The sequence below is a fragment of the Bufo gargarizans genome, chromosome 2 (genome assembly GCF_014858855.1).
Source record: "Bufo gargarizans isolate SCDJY-AF-19 chromosome 2, ASM1485885v1, whole genome shotgun sequence".
NCBI lineage: Eukaryota > Metazoa > Chordata > Amphibia > Anura > Bufonidae > Bufo > Bufo gargarizans.
In genome coordinates, this window is record NC_058081.1 from 61,086,536 (window position 1) to 61,103,972 (window position 17,437).

At 43.7% G+C, this 17,437-nt stretch overlaps 1 pseudogene; it reads right to left on the reverse strand.

The window, feature by feature from the left end:
• Window positions 1-13,793: 13,793 nt before the first annotated feature.
• On the reverse strand, window positions 13,794-16,279 carry LOC122925628 (annotated as a pseudogene).
• Between the last annotated feature and the right edge of the window lie 1,158 nt (window positions 16,280-17,437).

Genomic DNA, 17,437 nt, shown 5'->3' on the forward strand with positions numbered 1-17,437 from the left:
TCTTTATAAGCACTAACAATAGAAAAGGGTTATAGGTTCCTGGATGTGGCCTATCAAGGTCTTTACTGATGGTGGAGCGGCACCTAGTGGTGGTGGTGGAGGTGGCTCCCTAAGAATATACTTACTTTCTGGTTTTTCTTTATTTAAGAAGTTTTATATGATTCAAGATAGCAGGCTCAATTAGGGTCTCGGTCGGTTGTGACGACCTCCCCCCCCCTCCTTTTCTTTTCTTTTCTCCCCATATAGGGACGGTACGTGGGCTCACGTGCTCTATATAAATTATTTTCTTTTATAACTGTATAGTTAATTGCAGTTGTTTATTTTATTTTATTCCCTTTAAGGTTCTTCCCGAATTATGTTCTTTTCCCCTACTCTCTTACATCCATTCCCTCGAAGTTTGCTCGGGATTCCATTGAGGCGGAGACTGGTACGCATGGAGGTGGTATGTTTATATAGTAATGTCTAGTATACAAATTTGTGTTTACAATGTTAGAGGTCTTAATGCCCCTACTAAGAGGAGCCAGATTTGTCATTTTTTACATAAAAAGAAGGTCCAAGTTGCTCTTTTGCAGGAGACCCACTTTCGCAAAAATCATGTCCCTAGAATGTCCCACTTGTTATATAACCATTGGATTCATAGCACCTCAAATTCCTCTGCTTCAAAGGGTGTAAGTATTGCGATTCATAAAAACGTACCGTTTATACACCAGGACACGCTGAGAGATGAAGAAGGAAGATATCTTTTTGTGAAAGGCAATATAGGTTCGCAATTATTTACCTTTGGGAATATTTATGCTCCAAATTCGGCACAAGCTAATTGGCTCAAAGATACCATTAGTAGATTTGGGAGTTTTGCTGACGGTATTAGTTTCTTAGGAGGTGACTTCAATGTTACCTTGAACCCTCCCCTAGATTCTTCCACCGGCATGTCTTCACTCTCTGGGGTGGCGTTAGACAAAATAAATTCGACCCTTTCCCAGCAAGGTTTAGTTGATGTGTGGAGAGCAATGCACTCCAACGAGAAGGACTACACATACTTCTCAGCGGCCCATAAGTCCTACCAGAGGCTGGACTACGTTTTTCTAGGTGCAAATAATCTCCAACACTGTGTTAGTTCTACAATCGGAAACATTCTTCTATCTGATCACGCTCCTGTTTTCGTCTCATATACAGTGTCGACATTACCCAGAACTGAGTTCAGATGGAGATTAAATGAGACCTTATTGAACGGATCTAATATTCCGAAAGTGACAGAGCTACTTGAGGAGTATTTCCGATTAAATGAGGTGGAGGATACATCTCCAGTAAACATATGGGCTGCGCACAAAGCAGTGATAAGAGGTCATCTTATAGCTCTGGGTTCTCAGGTAAAGAAACAAAAACAGAAGAAGATAGAGGATCTCATTGCAGAGATCTCTAAATTAGAGAAACAACATAGGAGGCTGGTATCAGAAGACGTTTTGGCGCGCCTGGACACCCTACGTTCGGAACTAAAAAACATATTGAATAATAATACAGCTAAGCTATTTTTGGCGAATCAGTATAAATACTATGCACACGGCAATAAGGCTTCAAAGGTTTTAATTGCTCAGACTAAAAAACGGAAATTGGCGGCGTTTATTTCATGTATTAAAACAAGAGAGGATCGGATTATTCATAAAACAGATCTTATTGCGGATCAGTTTTGTAAATTTTATAGTCAACTGTATAATTTACAAGACACTTTGTCCCCCTCACAAATAGCATCTAAGACCCAACGCATAAAACAGTGGCTAGAAACTTTAAACCTACCCAAATTAAAAACTGAGCAAACGGATATTCTGAACTCCCCATTTACTATGTCGGAGCTTAAATCTGCTCTAAAAAACTCCCCACTTCATAAGAGCCCGGGTCCTGACGGCCTCCCAATTATTTATTACATCACTTTTCAAAATATACTTCTGTCACGCTTCCTCAAGGTTTGCAATGGGGTGGAGGGGGTGGGGTCATTCACCAGTGATATGCTTGCAGCGCAAATTACTATTATTCCCAAACCTAATAAAGATCATTCACTCTGTGCGAACTATAGGCCTATCTCTCTCCTCAACAACGATATTAAATTGTATGCTAAGATGTTAGCAAATAGACTAAAAATTTACTTGCCAGATCTTATATCTGCGGAGCAAGTTGGGTTTATTCCAGGTAGAGAGGGGAAAAATAACATTATTAGGGTTATCCAACTGATGCAATGGGCTCAACATTCGAAAGTCCCTCTAGCAATTCTCAGCATGGACGCAGAAAAGGCGTTCGACAGAGTGGATTGGTTATTCATGACCCAAACCCTGGCCAAATTCGGAATCCCAGATTCTTTTATTTCGAAAGTAATGGCAATGTATCAAAAGCCTACCGCGCGTGTTCTGGTGAATGGCACACTGTCTCCGTCATTCAGTATATCAAATGGGACGAGACAAGGCTGCCCTCTCTCCCCATTGCTCTTTGTGTTGGTGATAGAAACCCTCATGCAGGCTTTTCGGATCAATACCGCAATTAAAGGTGTTAAGATTGGTGCAGAGAACCATCAGACTGCAGCTTTTGCGGATGATGTGTTATTGTTTATTACAAATCCTGATACGGCCTTTAAAGAGATTGAGTCGTTACTCCATGACTTCTTTGAATTGTCAAATTTCTTAGTAAATTTATCTAAATCTACGATCTTGAATGTATCTTTACCGGTGGCGACTATGGAGAGGTTAAAGTCCACTGCGACCTTTCATTGGACTACGGACCATATCACTTTTTTGGGAATTAATTTGACCACTAGCTTTTCCCGGTTATATCACGAGAACTTCCACACTCTTCCGAAACGTATAGAAGATCTCGTAAGTTCCTGGGATATCCCATTTGTCTCGTGGTTTGGTCGTAGAACTCTGATTAAAGCTATTCTAATGCCAACGGTTTTGTATTACATTCAGGCGTTACCTATTCCAATTCCCAGGGCCTTCTTTAAGAAAATCCAAAGCATCCTTCTAAAGTTTTTATGGGGTGCAAAAAAGGCTAGGATACCTTTTAAACAGGTCAAGCAACGGACAGCTAAGGGAGGAATGGGGGTACCAGATGTATATCTATACCACAAAGCAGTGATGTGCTTGCGCTGCTTGGAATGGTTGAGAAGTTATTCTAATCGCTTAGATCTTTCAATTGAGTCCAGCATGGCTAACATCCCTTTGCGCTCTTTGTTGTTTATGGAAGGTACAGTGGCTAGAAAGACATTGAGGACAGCTAGCTCCATAACTATATACTCATTAAAAACATGGTCAGAATCTAAATGGCTTTCAGTATTAACCCCAAATTATCTGACACTAATGCAAGCAAGGGATATATTATTTCAAGCACCTACACAGTTTTTAGACACCCTACCTACTAGGGCAAAATCTATTACAACACCTATTTTAAACCTAGGTATAGATGAGGATGTTCTTACATACGAAGATTTGCGTTCTCTTCCGGCGCTGACTAACCTTTCCACTTTTCATCTGGCCTATTTACTCCAACAGATTAAAAAGCACTTAACATCACTTCCGATAGTGACAACTCACACGCCATTTGAAAAATTAGCTTTACAAATAAAGGAACCAAAAGGGAAAATCTCACAACTATATGAGTTACTACTTTCAATTCAAGGGTCAGAAACCCCTATATTTATTCAGCAATGGTCAGCAGAGCTGAAGATTCAATTATCCCCCTTAGAAGTAAAACATGCACTCAGAGCGTTTCTTAGGGTGTCCAGGTGCGTCAAGCTGCAAGAGAACAGCTATAAAGTTCTAACAAGATGGTATTACACACCTCAAAGACTTCATCGCATGTTTCCTGAATGTAGCCCTGTGTGCTGGAGGTGTAGCCTAGAGATAGGCACACATACACATATCTGGTGGGAGTGTGACAAGATAACCTCTTACTGGCAAGAGATCTGCAAACTTATATCTGACATTTGTAGCCTGGAAGTGCCTATATCCCCGAAAGTTTGCCTTTTAGGTGTTCTGGGTGAAATCAAGTGCCCCAAAAATGGACGCCTGTTATGTAACACATTATTAGCAGCAGCTAGACTTATGTTGGCAATAGCATGGAAACAACCAAACCCGCCAACTATTCAAAATTGGATCCTCAAATGCGATCAATTATACCGTCTAGAACAAATCGCGCACTGGGATGCTCGCACCCCTATGCAGTTCGAAAATATCTGGAATCCATGGAAAACATTTAGGAATTTTTCTGGGATTTGAGTTTTTACTGCGAGAGGAATATTTTTGCGATGGTGGGACTCCTCCTTCTGAGCTGGTTTCCTTTGAACGGGTCTCCTTCGGTTGTAAACACTCACACTGATTACTCCTGGTGGGAGTTAACACTAGACATTGCACTTTGTGCCTGCCTTGATGGAATTCCGTGTTTTTACAAAGCTAATTCCCCCCCCCTCCCTTTTTTTTTCCCATTGTCCTTGTCTTTGTTTCTTTTTGGTTTATATTTAAGGTCAGTGCATTAAAATTTATAGTGGATATGCATGTACCTGATAGATTATGATGAACAGAGATGTTTTTCTTAGAGGATGTCATTTGGAAAACAATGTGCTTGTGAGTATTTGATATGTGCAACTATACGATTATTCGTTTAGGATGTATGCTCAGGGTGTGTGTATACTTTCAGGGATTTGAGATAGTGATGACCTTTATGTTGTTGCTTTATTTCGTGTTGGAAAACAATAAAAACTATTTTAAAACAAAATGGGGTCAGTTGTGGGGTGTTTGTACTGCCCTGGCATTTGAGGGTCTCCGCAATCATTACATGTATGGCCAGCATTAGGAGTTTCTGCTATTCTCCTTATATTGAGCATACAGGTAAATAAACTTTAACTTTTTGAACTAAACATTAACCTTTTTGCTTACTGGTGTTTTTTTTTTTTTTTTTACCTTTATAGAACAAACCTCTCCTTCCTCATGGGTCAATGTGCAAAGCGCCCAAAGATGTGGCGAAGTGCGTTATGCACTTGGTCCCAGGTGAAAGGAGAGGTTTGCAGCAGCTGTGTGAGTGAATGGGCCCTAATAGCCCTGTGTGCCTGTCCTGGTGAGTTGTGATCCCTATGCTAGGTGTACCTGTGTGTGGTACTTCCGGAAACACTCTCCTAAGCATAGGGCAGGGTGGTCAGGACAGTCAGGACAGAAATAGCGGGTGTCACGCCTTATTCCACTCCTGCTACAGACACAACATCTTTTTCGGGGTGACGGGTGGGTTGAGGTACCGGCAACGACATTGGGGAAATGTCGCTCGTGTAGACGGCTAACTACACTGGTGGATGGGGCCACGGAACCTCCTGTATACAGGAGGTTCTCGATGATCTCTTCCTGAAATTTGAGGAAGGATCGTGTTCTCCCAGCCTTACTGTAGAGAACAAAACTATTATACAGAGCCAATTGAATTAGGTATACAGACACCTTCTTATACCAGCGTCTGGTTCTGCGGGAAACTAAATACGAAGACAACATCTGGTCATTGAAGTCCACCCTTCCCATGTGAAGGTTATAGTCGTGGACTGAGAGGGGCTTTTCAATGACACGGGTTGCTCGCTCAATTTGTATTGTCGTGTCTGCGTGAATGGAGGAGAGCATGTAAACGTCACGCTTGTCTCTCCATTTCACCGCGAGCAGTTCTTCGTTACACAAGGCAGCCCTCTGCCCCCTTGCAAGACGGGTGCTAACGAGCCGTTGGGGGAAGCCCGCGCGACTAGTTCGCGCGGTGCCACAGGCGCCAATCCGTTCTAGAAACAAATGCCTAAAGAGGGCCACACTTGTGTAGAAATTGTCCACATAAAGATGGTACCCCTTGCCGAATAAGGGTGACACCAAGTCCCAGACTGTCTTCCCACTGCTCCCCAGGTAGTCAGGGCAACCGACCGGCTCCAGGGTCTGATCTTTTCCCTCATAGACACGAAATTTGTGGGTATAGCCTGTGGCCCTTTCACAGAGCTTATACAATTTGACCCCATACCGGGCGCGCTTGCTTGGGATGTATTGTTTGAAGCCAAGGCGCCCGGTAAAATGTATTAGGGACTCGTCTACGCAGATGTTTTGCTCTGGGGTATACAAATCAGCAAATTTCTGGTTGAAATGGTCTATGAGGGGCCGAATTTTGTGAAGCCGGTCAAAAGCTGGGTGGCCTCTGGGACGGGAGGTGGTGTTGTCGCTAAAGTGCAGGAAACGCAGGATGGTCTCAAATCGTGTCCTGGACATAGCAGCAGAGAACATGGGCATGTGATGAACTTTTTAGTTAGACCCATGTTGAGGAGAAGGCCCCCAAAGATTTTAATTTCGGAAACTTGGACTGGTTTCCACCGGAAAGGCTGGGCATAAAAGCTTCCCGGGTTGGCGGTTATAAATTGTGAGGCATACCGATTTGTTTCTGCCACAACTAAGTCTAAGAGCTCCGCAGTCAAGAACAGCTCAAAAAATCCCAGGGACTAACCGATCTGAGCTGTCTCAATCCGAACTCCAGACTGGGTGGTGAAAGGGGGAACTACAGGTGCGGCTGAAGTTGGGGACTGCCAATCAGGGTTTGCCAGCACCTCAGGGATTCTAGGGGCTCTATGGGCACGTCTTTGCGGTGGCTGCGACGGGGTAACTACTGCACGTGCCACCGTACCAGCTTCAACTGCCCTTCTGGTGCTCGCTACTTCACCATGTTCTACGACAGTGCTGGTACTAGGTCCAGGAAGGGTTGCGCTGCTGGTGTATGCCTCACCACGTAATCCGACAGCACCAGCCCCACTCTGCTGCTCTTGAAGCGGATCCTGCGCAACCTGCGGTCTAGCGACACGGGGCTGGGTACGCCTGGTGCTATCAGGGACCTCAGCCTCCTCATCCGAACTTTGGGTCAGAGAGCCACTGCTTTCTACAGGTTCATATTCTGACCCGCTAGATTCATCAGATGAGGGTTCCCATTCCTCATCCGAATGGGTCAGAAGCCTGTAGGCCTCTTCAGAAGAATACCCCCTGTTTGACATTTGGGCAACTAAATTTAGGGGTATTCCCTGAGACTACCCAAGAAAAAAAGCAAGCCTGTCTTACAAATGGGAGGCTAGCGAAGTACCAGAGGCCACTGCGGTTGATAAAAAATATCAAAACGGATTTTTTTTTTATCGCCGCAGCGCGTATAAAGTGAATGTGCAAACACTGGCAAACACTGCGTTTTGGGTGGAGGGCGAACTAAAGTGACACTAATACTATTATAGATCTGACCGTGATCAGTTTTGATCACTTCCAGATACTATAAAAGTACAAATGCTGATTAGCGATACGCTAATCGGCGAATAAGGGACTGCGGTGCGGTGGGCTGGGCGCTAACTGATCCCTAAACTACCTAACCAAGGGGCCTAAACTATCCTAAAACCTAACAGTCAATACCAGTGAAAAAAGTGACAGTTTGCACTGATCACTTTTTTCCTTTCACTAGTGATTGACAGGGGCGAACAAAGGGGTGATCAAAGGGTAATTGGGGTGCAGGGGGGTGATCTGGGGCTAAAGTGTAGTGTTTGGTGTACTCAATGTGAAGCCTGCTCCTCTGCTGGATCCAACCGACGAAAAGGACCAGCAGAGGAGCAGGGAAGCCATATAACAGATCATATTTACTAATATGATCTGTTATCTGGCCTTTGATTGGATTTTTTAAAAATCAGCAATCATTGGATGGCAGTTTGCTGACAAAATACTCCTTTAACTTTTGCCGGCCCGCGATGCGCATGGCTGTGACCGAAATCTCGCGTCTCGCAAGATGACGCACGGATGCGTCCAGGAGGACTTAATCAACCACCTTCCGGACGCATCCGTGCTTTAGGCGGTCCGGAGGTGGTTAAAATGCCTTTATTTTATGGGGGGGGGGGGGTGCAGGGCGGTGCGGCAGTGCAGGCGGGAGGGGCTCTCTCTCAGAATGGCCGAACGGTTTTAGCAGAGTGTTTTAGCTGTCAGTCTTTTAACCCCTTCCATGCCGCGGTCTGTAGGGACCGCTGTATGGAAGAGGTTAACAGGGAGGGAGCTCCCTCCCTCTCCCATCGGGGGCTACTGTGCCTTTTCAGCCCCCGAGTCTTGACGGGATCAAAGAGGGAGGTGGCCCCCCTCCCACCCCATCACCCACTGCTCTGTTGTGGCAGCGAGTGATGGTTACCATGACAACTGGACACCTTCATAGGCTTCCTGCTGTACATGGTGCTGAACAGACTTCTGCTAAAGACAGAAGTCTGATCAGAGTTTGTAAAGTGAACATACTGTACAGTAGACTATATAGATTACTGTACTGTATTATACAGACATCAGACCCACTGGATCTTCAAGAACCAAGTGGGTCTGGGTCAAAATAAAAAAACACATTTATCACTGAATAAAAATTTAAAAAAATTAATTCCCTACACATGTTTGATATCACCACGTCCGTAACGACCTAATCTATAAAACGGTCATGCTACTTTCCCTGCACGGTGAACATCATAAAAAAATAAAAATAAAAACTACGATGAAATATAAATTTTGCCCACTTTACTTCCCAAAAAAGGTAATAAAAGTGATAAAAAAAGTCGTATGTACGCCAAAATAGTACTAATTAAACCGTCACCTCATCCCGCAAAAAATGAGCCCCTACATGAGATAATGGCCTAAAAAATAATAAAACTATGGTTCTCAGACTAAAACATGATTTTTTTTTGTTTCAAAAATGATTTTTTATGTTAAACGTAAAGAAAAAAAGAAAAAAGTAGACATATTAGGTGTCGCCGCATCCGTAAGAACCTTCTCTATAAAAATACCACATTACAAGTGTAATAGCAAGCGATCAAAAAGTCGTATGCCCCCAAAATAGTGCCAATCTAACCATCATCTCATCCCACAAAAATGATACCCTACGTAATACAATCGCCCAAAAACTGAAAAAACAATGAATCTCAGAGTATGGAGACACTAAAACATGATTTTTTTTTGTTTCAAAAATGATATTGTGTAAAATTTGTGAAATTTGTGAAATTCTGAAATTTTATCTCCATTTTCATTAAATCTTATGGAACGCCTAAAGGGTTAATAAAGCTTGTAAAATCAGTTTTGAATACCTTGAGGGTGTAGTTTCTTAGATGTGGTCACTTTTATGGAATTTCTACTCTAGGAGTGCATCAGGGGGCTTCAAATGGGACATGGTGCAAAAAACAAAAGGCCATCAAAATCTGCCTTCCAGAAACCATATGGCGCTCCTTTCCTTGTGCGCCCTGCAGTTTGGTCATACAGCAGTTTACGACCACATATGGGGTGTTTCTGTAAACTAAAGAATCAGGGCAATAAATATTCAGTTTGGCTGTTAACCCTTGCTTTGTTACTGGAAAAAATGGATTAAAATGGAAAATTTACCAAAAAATCATTTCCATTTGCCATTAACTCTTGAGGAACACCTAAAGAATTAACAACATTTGTAAAATCAGTTTTGAATACCTTAAGGTGTGTAGTTTCTAGAATGGGGTCATTTTGGGGTGGTTTCTGCAGCGTCCCACTACGTGTGTGGGCACTGCTTAAAAGCATTTTTTATATTATTACAAACACTAGGTGGTTATGTATAACTTTGCATTTGTGTAACTGCAAAATCCCTGTTAACAGGCCTATTAGGTGCAATTTATACATCCCGCCACTAGATGGGGATAAAGTTCAGGTCCTATAAATACTGAGGTCAGGCCTAGTGAGACAGATTAGTCAAGGCAGATCAGATTAACTAGGATGTAGTTCAGAAGTGAGCAGATCTGAGGTAGTCAGATCAAGTTAGTGGAAGGAAAGATAGAGTGAAGACTTCGCAACACAGATTAGTGAGTGGAGCCAACTTCGCTAGAAGGTGTTTACTCAGATGTTTTGGCGCAGAAGAGAGTTTTCCTTCTGTAGCTGGACTATAGACTTGCATCCCTGACCAGTAGGAGAAGAGTTTGCCTCCCTGGAAAAGAAACAAGCATTCCTAGGAATTCATCGGTAATAAGAGCCATTATTTAGGGCTACAGACACCTTTGCATGGTGGAGGTTTATAGCTTCAGGCAGCCACACCAACCTTCTTAGGGACAGTTGAGTTTTCCTGTCTACTAATTTTTAGCTTGTAGGGAAAGCCAAGGAATAGGATCCAAACCATCTAAAGGAACCAGGTGCACCTAACCCACTGCTCCAAAACCAACCAACAACCTGACAAGCCTTAAACAGTGGATTTGCAGTATTGTCTCTGTACCATCTAAAGACTGCATAATTGTACTACAGCAACTGAAAAACCTCTAAAGTAAAAGTTGTAAGTTGCATCTTACCACTGTCTACCTCATTATTACTACCTATGGTTGTACCACCATTAATGGTACTGGCGTCACGACAAAAAACATCAAAGGACTCAGCCGCAACAAGCACCCTAAGCACCCTTAACATCAAGGGCACCTCAATCACCATCTTGGCTGATGCTTCCTACCACAGAGCGTGCCCCAGAGGATTTCGTGCTGTCCACCTCAACACTGTGCTGCCAGCCCAGGGAGGCTATCTGCTAACTGTGAGTAAACTGATGAACTGTGTGTTATATCATTTAACCCTTCATCGGTCTACCGTGAACCTCACGTGTACCCCCTGCGTCTGGCTGGCTGCATTTCTATTATGTAAGCCTCACAAAGTGACTTCAGACCTGAACTGGTCCTTAAAAAGTGGGTTTTTGAAAATTTCAGAAAAATTTCAAGATTTGCTTCTAAACTTCTAAGCCTTGTAATGTCCCAAAAAAAAAATGTCATTCCCAAAATGATCCAAACATGAAGTAGACATATAGGGAATATAAAGTAATAACTATTTGTGTAGGTATTACTATGTATTATAGAAGTAGAGAAATTGAAACTTGGAAATTTGCTAATTTTCTCACATTTTGGGTAGTTTTGGTATTTTGTTTTATAAATAAAAATGATTTTTTTTTACTCCATTTTACCAGTGTCATGAAGTACAATATGTGATGAAAAAACGATCTCAGAATTGCTTGTATAAGTCAAAGCGTTTTAAAGTAATCACCACATAAATTGACACTGGTCAGATTTGCAAAAAATGGCCTGGTCCTTAAGGTAAAAATGAGCCCGGTCCCTAAGGGTTTAACAGTGACCTTCATAGTGGCCGCACCTTTAACAGTTACTTCCACAGTGCACGCCCCTTTAACAGTAACCTCCACAGTGCCCGTCCCTTTAACAGTGACCTCCACAGTGCCCGTCCCTTTAACAGTGACCTCCATAGTACCCACTCCTTTAACATTGACCACCCCTTTCACAGTGACCTTCATAGTGGCTGCTCCTTTATCAGTGACCTTTACAGTGCCCGCCCCTTTAACAGTGACTTCCACAGTGCCCCCCCCTTTTTCAGTGACCTCCATAGTGCCCACCCCTTTAACATTGACCACCACTTTAACAGTGACCTCCACAGTGCACGCCCCTTTAATATTGACTATCCCTCTAACAGTGATCTTCACAGTGCCTGCACCTATAACAGTGGCTTCCATAGTGCCCACCCCTTTAACAATGACCTTCACAGTGCCCACCCCTTTAACAATGACCTCCACAGTGCCCACCCCTTTAACATTGACTACCCCTTTAACAGTGACCTTCATAGTGGCTATCCTTTTAACAGTGAGCTCCACAGTACTCACCCCTTTAACAGTGATTTCCACAGTGTCTGTTTACCAGTGTCATGAAGTACAATATGTGATGAAAAAACTATCTCAGAATTGCTTGGATAAGTCAAAGCGTTTTAAAGTAATCACCACATAAATTGACACTGGTCAGATATGCAAAAAATGGCCTGGTCCTTAAGGTAAAAATGAGCTCGGTCCCTAAGGGGTTAACAGTGACCTCCTGTTAAAGGCCGCACCTTTAACAGTGACTTCCTGTCACGGACGGTGTACAGGAAACAAGACAAAGCAACATGCATATATGACTGAGTGGATCCAAAGCTAAGGAACCAAAAGGGAGACCCCTGCACAAGACCTGAGACTATCCCTGGCTGCTCAGCCTATGCAAAGATCCGAAAGGCGGAGGTTTGCATATCCACGTACCTCGACTATATACCCCTGAACACCCTACAATAGTGAGGGGACACGACCACCGGCTCCCTACTCCAGACACGGAGGGAGTCAGGGTCACCTGGGATCCAGCAAACAGATAATAACAGATAAATGTTCAGCACTTAACTTTGTAGCAGACAGGAAAACAAGATCAGCATGCACACACACTCCAAGAGGAAGTATAAGCCGCCCAGCAATGCACCATGGGGAGGGATTGGGATTTAAAGGGAAGCAATCAGTCCAACTCCATGACAGCTGAGAGAGGCTAACGAGATGAGGAACTGAACAGCACAACAAAGAGAACTCAAGGAGGAGGTTCTGAAAGGCCTCTGTCAGAGCTTCTCAGCTGTCTGGTTGTGACACTTCCACAGTGCACGCCTTTAAAAGTGACCTCCACAGTACCCGCCCCTTTAACAGTAAACTCCACATCGCCTGCTCGTTTAATAGTGGCCCCTGCCCCTCATGCATGTAGCAGTGTATTTGTGCCATCATACGTCATATGAATGAATATGTAACGGTCACGTCCACACACACACAGGGGGAAGGATAGTGACCACTGCGCTCCACTCTCACCCCTGGCCCTGCCTACTTGCCTCCCGAGTCCTGATGACAGGGGACAACTGGACGACAGTCCTTTACTTAGGATATGTGCAGGGAAGACAGACAAGACAAAATACGGAACGTGAACAGACCGGGTCAGAACCAAGAGAGCTACGCAGTACAAAGGGTTACGCAAAGAATGGTCAGGAGAAGCCAGGGTCAAATACCAGGAGAGTAGAGAAGTACCAGAGGAGTCTGCAAAGAGTAGTCAGGTGGGAGCCGAGGTCACAATACCAGGAGGGATGCGCAGTACAAGAGGAGCAGGCAAAGGATCGTCAGGGAACAGGATCAGGTGAGTATTCAGTAGTCCAACAAAAAGCCAGGAACCTAGAATTAAAAGGCAACCTGTGGCCAGCAGGCTGCCTGTATTTATAGTGGGGTCTGAGGGTCATGTGACGTGGCCAGAGTCACATGACCGATAGACAGACAAGTCGAGCACCGAGTGATCAGCTCGGCGCTCAAGGCAGACCTAGGAGCAGGGAGCCTCCCAGCTAGCAAAGCCGCCCTGGGAACGAGGCCAAACACAGATCCTCGCTCCCGAAGCTAAGCAGCAGGTCTGCGGCTGATGGAAGACCAAGTGCGCCTTTGGCGCCCCGTGACAGAATATTTAAGGACCTGCAAACTGCTACAGATGTCTAAACATACAGACAGACAAAAACTAATTTTTATATATATAAGAGATATATACAGGTATAGCCAAGTCCCAAAACAAAAACACTCAAGACAGAATTGAAAATTCTTTTTTTATTACACCTCTCACAATATACAATATTTATATACATATTACCTTAGGAATTAGATTAAATATTTAGAATTTATATATTTGATTGATTTCTTTAGTTTTGTCTCTTTTATACGGTCCCCAAATATTACATATCTTTGATAGCTTTGGTCTTCTCATATGGGATAAAGGGGCCTTTTAGGTCGACTGCAACCTTTCCACCTCCTATAGTTATAACCCTGCTGTACAGTGCTACACTCTAAAGCATTTCTATGTGGATGCCTGGAAGGTCTCTTGTAAGACCACTATCTGTTAAAACATACTTCAATTATAGCAGCTATGGCAAGTATGAAATTTCTGTTATGTTCTCTCAATGACATCCACATTCTTCAACAAGCATATCTTCATGGTGCTTCAAGACCACCTTTCCTTCTTCATACATCAGCATAGATAATGGGCTCATCTTCACTGGGTTACATGAGGAACAACCAACCATGTCTGGATTGTAGAATTTCACCAAGCTCTAAAAAAATTAAATAAAGTATATTATTTTTTTTATCAAGAAATGTTAATTTATCATGCAAGGATAAATGTAATGGTAAAGTTGATAAATATAAGGTAAGTGTATAGATTTTTTTTTTACCTTAATATAAGCATGGTTTGTTGGCTTGAAGATCTCACTTAGGGGGGTGGGACAGGCTCCTTCACATCTGTATGCTTTAAACTTCTTGGGATAGATTATCTGGTTTCCCCATCCAATCTTTTCGAAGTCCACAATCATATCCACTCTTCTGCACAAGGGTCTTCCGTCTTCAATAGGTTTGGTGGGAAAGTTGGCAATGATCATGCCATGCATTGCATTTCTGCCTTTCTTAAGTATCCTAGCACCAGATACTGGGGGCATCACATATTTAGAAGACTCGACATTCTTTATGAGGTTGGGATATCCATAGAGGTTAGTAGAAGCAGTGTCCTTGGTAAAAACCACGAACACAATTCTTTCAGTTGAAAATTTTGTGCATATGTTTCCTTGACCATTCTTGGACATTTCCTTGTTCTTCATGTCTTTTTGATTATTAGAATTTTTTTCTTGATGGAAATAAGATTGCATCATTCTGGTGATATTGACTTCAAAGTCGATCCACTTTCTCTACTAAGATCGACTTTCATTGACCCTAAAAAGATCTTCCCTTTGTCTTCTTCACTATTGTTAAAACCACCCTAAATTAGAGCATTTTAGATACACTCTGGTGTTCCAGATCAATGTACCCCCCAGGGGTTAATATCCACGTGTGGCTGAGAGACTGGACACTGACACAGAAGTTGGTCAAAGCAATCTCTAAATTTTAATTACATGGGGATAAGCGTATATACATTTTCAGAAGAGGGCAGTCCTCACTGAGGCTAAAACATTGTTTCGTTGGTCAAAAAGGAAGAAGAGATAAGAGAGAGGAGATAATACATCTGCATCTGCGCACTGGGCCCTACTTTGGAATGTGAACTAATGTAAACATCTGGTTACCATCACCATTTTGTAATGGAGTTTATTCTAACAAGAATACTGCCTACGTCATATGTGACACTTCAAAGAGGTGCTTCTCTATAGGCAGTGAATAATATATACATATCATCAAGCCATATGATTGGCCTACGCATTCCACCACACTCTATTGGACACCTGTAGAAAGATGAGAAATCAGACACTTCCCACAGCACAGCTCTTTGCCCCCCTCTCTCTCCTCTCCAGTCTTGAAACAAAGAGGGGGGTGGGTGGGCACTTGGAAGTAGAAAAAGTTAACTCATTACAATCCTAGATATACAAAATATAGAATAAAATTCACACATCTTTAACACTATGATAGATGTCAAGGGTCACATCATGGTTTCTCTCAGTAAAAGAAAGCTGCACCCTCAACTCTGCCAATTGTATTTCATTGTTGCTTGTGAGGGAAGACATATGAAAGGATAACACCCAATGATTTTTCAGTTGAGAGCAACCTGGAAGCAATAAAAGCAAATTAAGGTCAACAACTGTGCTACATGATCACTAATTTTGCCAAATACAATGCATTTAATGTTATATTCTCTATAGGGTAGCAACTATAAGACATTAAGTATTTAGTAAAACCAGGAACAATTAAAGGGCTTCTGTCACCCCCAAACAGCAATTTTCAGTATTGGACTTAATATAATTGCTAATGTATGCAGGGTCCATATATACCCCTCTTACCTCTGGCTGTGCTTTAAATTCTTTAAAAATAGTACTTTTGTGATATGCAAATTTCTTCACTACCAGCAAGTTGGGCGGACTTGCTGGTAGCCGCCGCATCCTCAGTGTAAAAAAAAGCCTCCTCCTCCACTTGATTGACAGGGCCAGCGAGCGCTCTCCTCCTTCCGCTGGCCCTGTTTGCAGCTGAAATCCCGCACCTGCGCCGTACCGGTCCTCATTCAGCGCAGGCGCTCTGAGAGAAGGACGCTCGCTTGGCTGTTCCTTCCTCAGTGCGCCTGCGCCGATGATGTCAGCCCTACACCCGGAAGAGATTATCTTAATATAATCAATAAAGACTTACTTTTAGCAGAGAAGCTTAATATGGTGTCAGAACCTTGAAGAACGGAGTGCTTCAGGCTGGATAGGTCTGTCATGTTCCTTATGATGAGGGTCTGATAGAGCTGCATCATGAATGGAGAGTACATGATGTTCTGGGAGTCTGCTCTTCCATGTAGACTGGATGAAGTATTCAAACCAAGGTTTGAATGTTGAAGAGGATTCCTTATTTGTTTGAATGGTATAGAAGAAGGCATTCCCAGAACCACGGAGATGATTGTGAAGTGTAGAATGGAGGTCAACCAAGACATCTGTGCACAGATCTTCTGTAATGTCTCTCAGAAGATGTTGCTCAGAACCAAGGGGGTAGCTAGAAATGACTGGGCCCCATAGCAAAAAAAATGTATGGGCCCCAAACGCCCCCGGATCTCCCACCCCCACATACCTCTCGGACCTTGCCGCCACATCCGCAGCTCCTCATGCACTTGCGACGGTTACGCGTAGGACTGAGCATAGACAGTTGGTCACTGGCAACGCATTTGTGCCAGTGTAGGAAATGTATGAATCTAAATGTCTGTGTATTAAAGTAGAACTAGTCAGAACTGCCGCCCAGACTGCGGGACCACTCCAGGGGTCAAGTCCTGAGAAAAAAAAAAATATATTGCGCAGAAAATTCAGTGCAACATAAAACATACACAAAAACTGGAATTTGCGCTATATATATAAGCTCCCCTTATATATAATTTACAGTTCTGAAGACTCAGGGTTGCTGGCTGGCTTGGCCTCAGGAGTGCTGGCAGGCTTAGCCTCAGGGGTGCTGGCTGGCTTGGCCTCAGGGTGCTGGCTGGCTTGGCCTCAGGGGTGCTGGCTGGCTTGGCCTCAGGGGTGCTGGCTGGCTTGACCCCAGGTGTGCTGGCAGGCTTGGCCGGGCAGAAGGAGTGTGGGAGACTATGAGGTCTTTTTTCTCCAAGCTGCTCCGGAAAAAAAATATTTTTCATTATACCTCAGGTCAGACCACCAATCAGACCCCCAATGTTAATCAGACCTCGGCTAACAGCCCCAATAAGATCCCCAATGTAAATAAGACCTTAGATAACACCTCAACTCAGATCCTAATATGAATGACCCCCAATCAGACCTCAGATGCATCTCCATCAGCCCCCAGTCAGTGCCTCTCACCAGCCCCCTAAACCCGGTCAGCACACAGCTGCTTACTCCTCTTCCTGACCTGAAGCCGCGCCCCCCTCCTCACTTCGTCTGCCCTGCACAGTGCATGCAGGGCTCACCTCTCAGCCTCCGCTCCGTCCCCTATGTGATTTTAGTTAGGTACGGCTTTACTGTGGCTCTCCTGGCTTGAGGGGGCCCCCGTGGGCCCCCTGACTTAGGGGCCCGGTCGCAATTGCGACCGCTGCGACCCCTATAGCTACGCCAGTGCTCAGAACTTCTCCAAGAATGAAGTGAGGTATTGA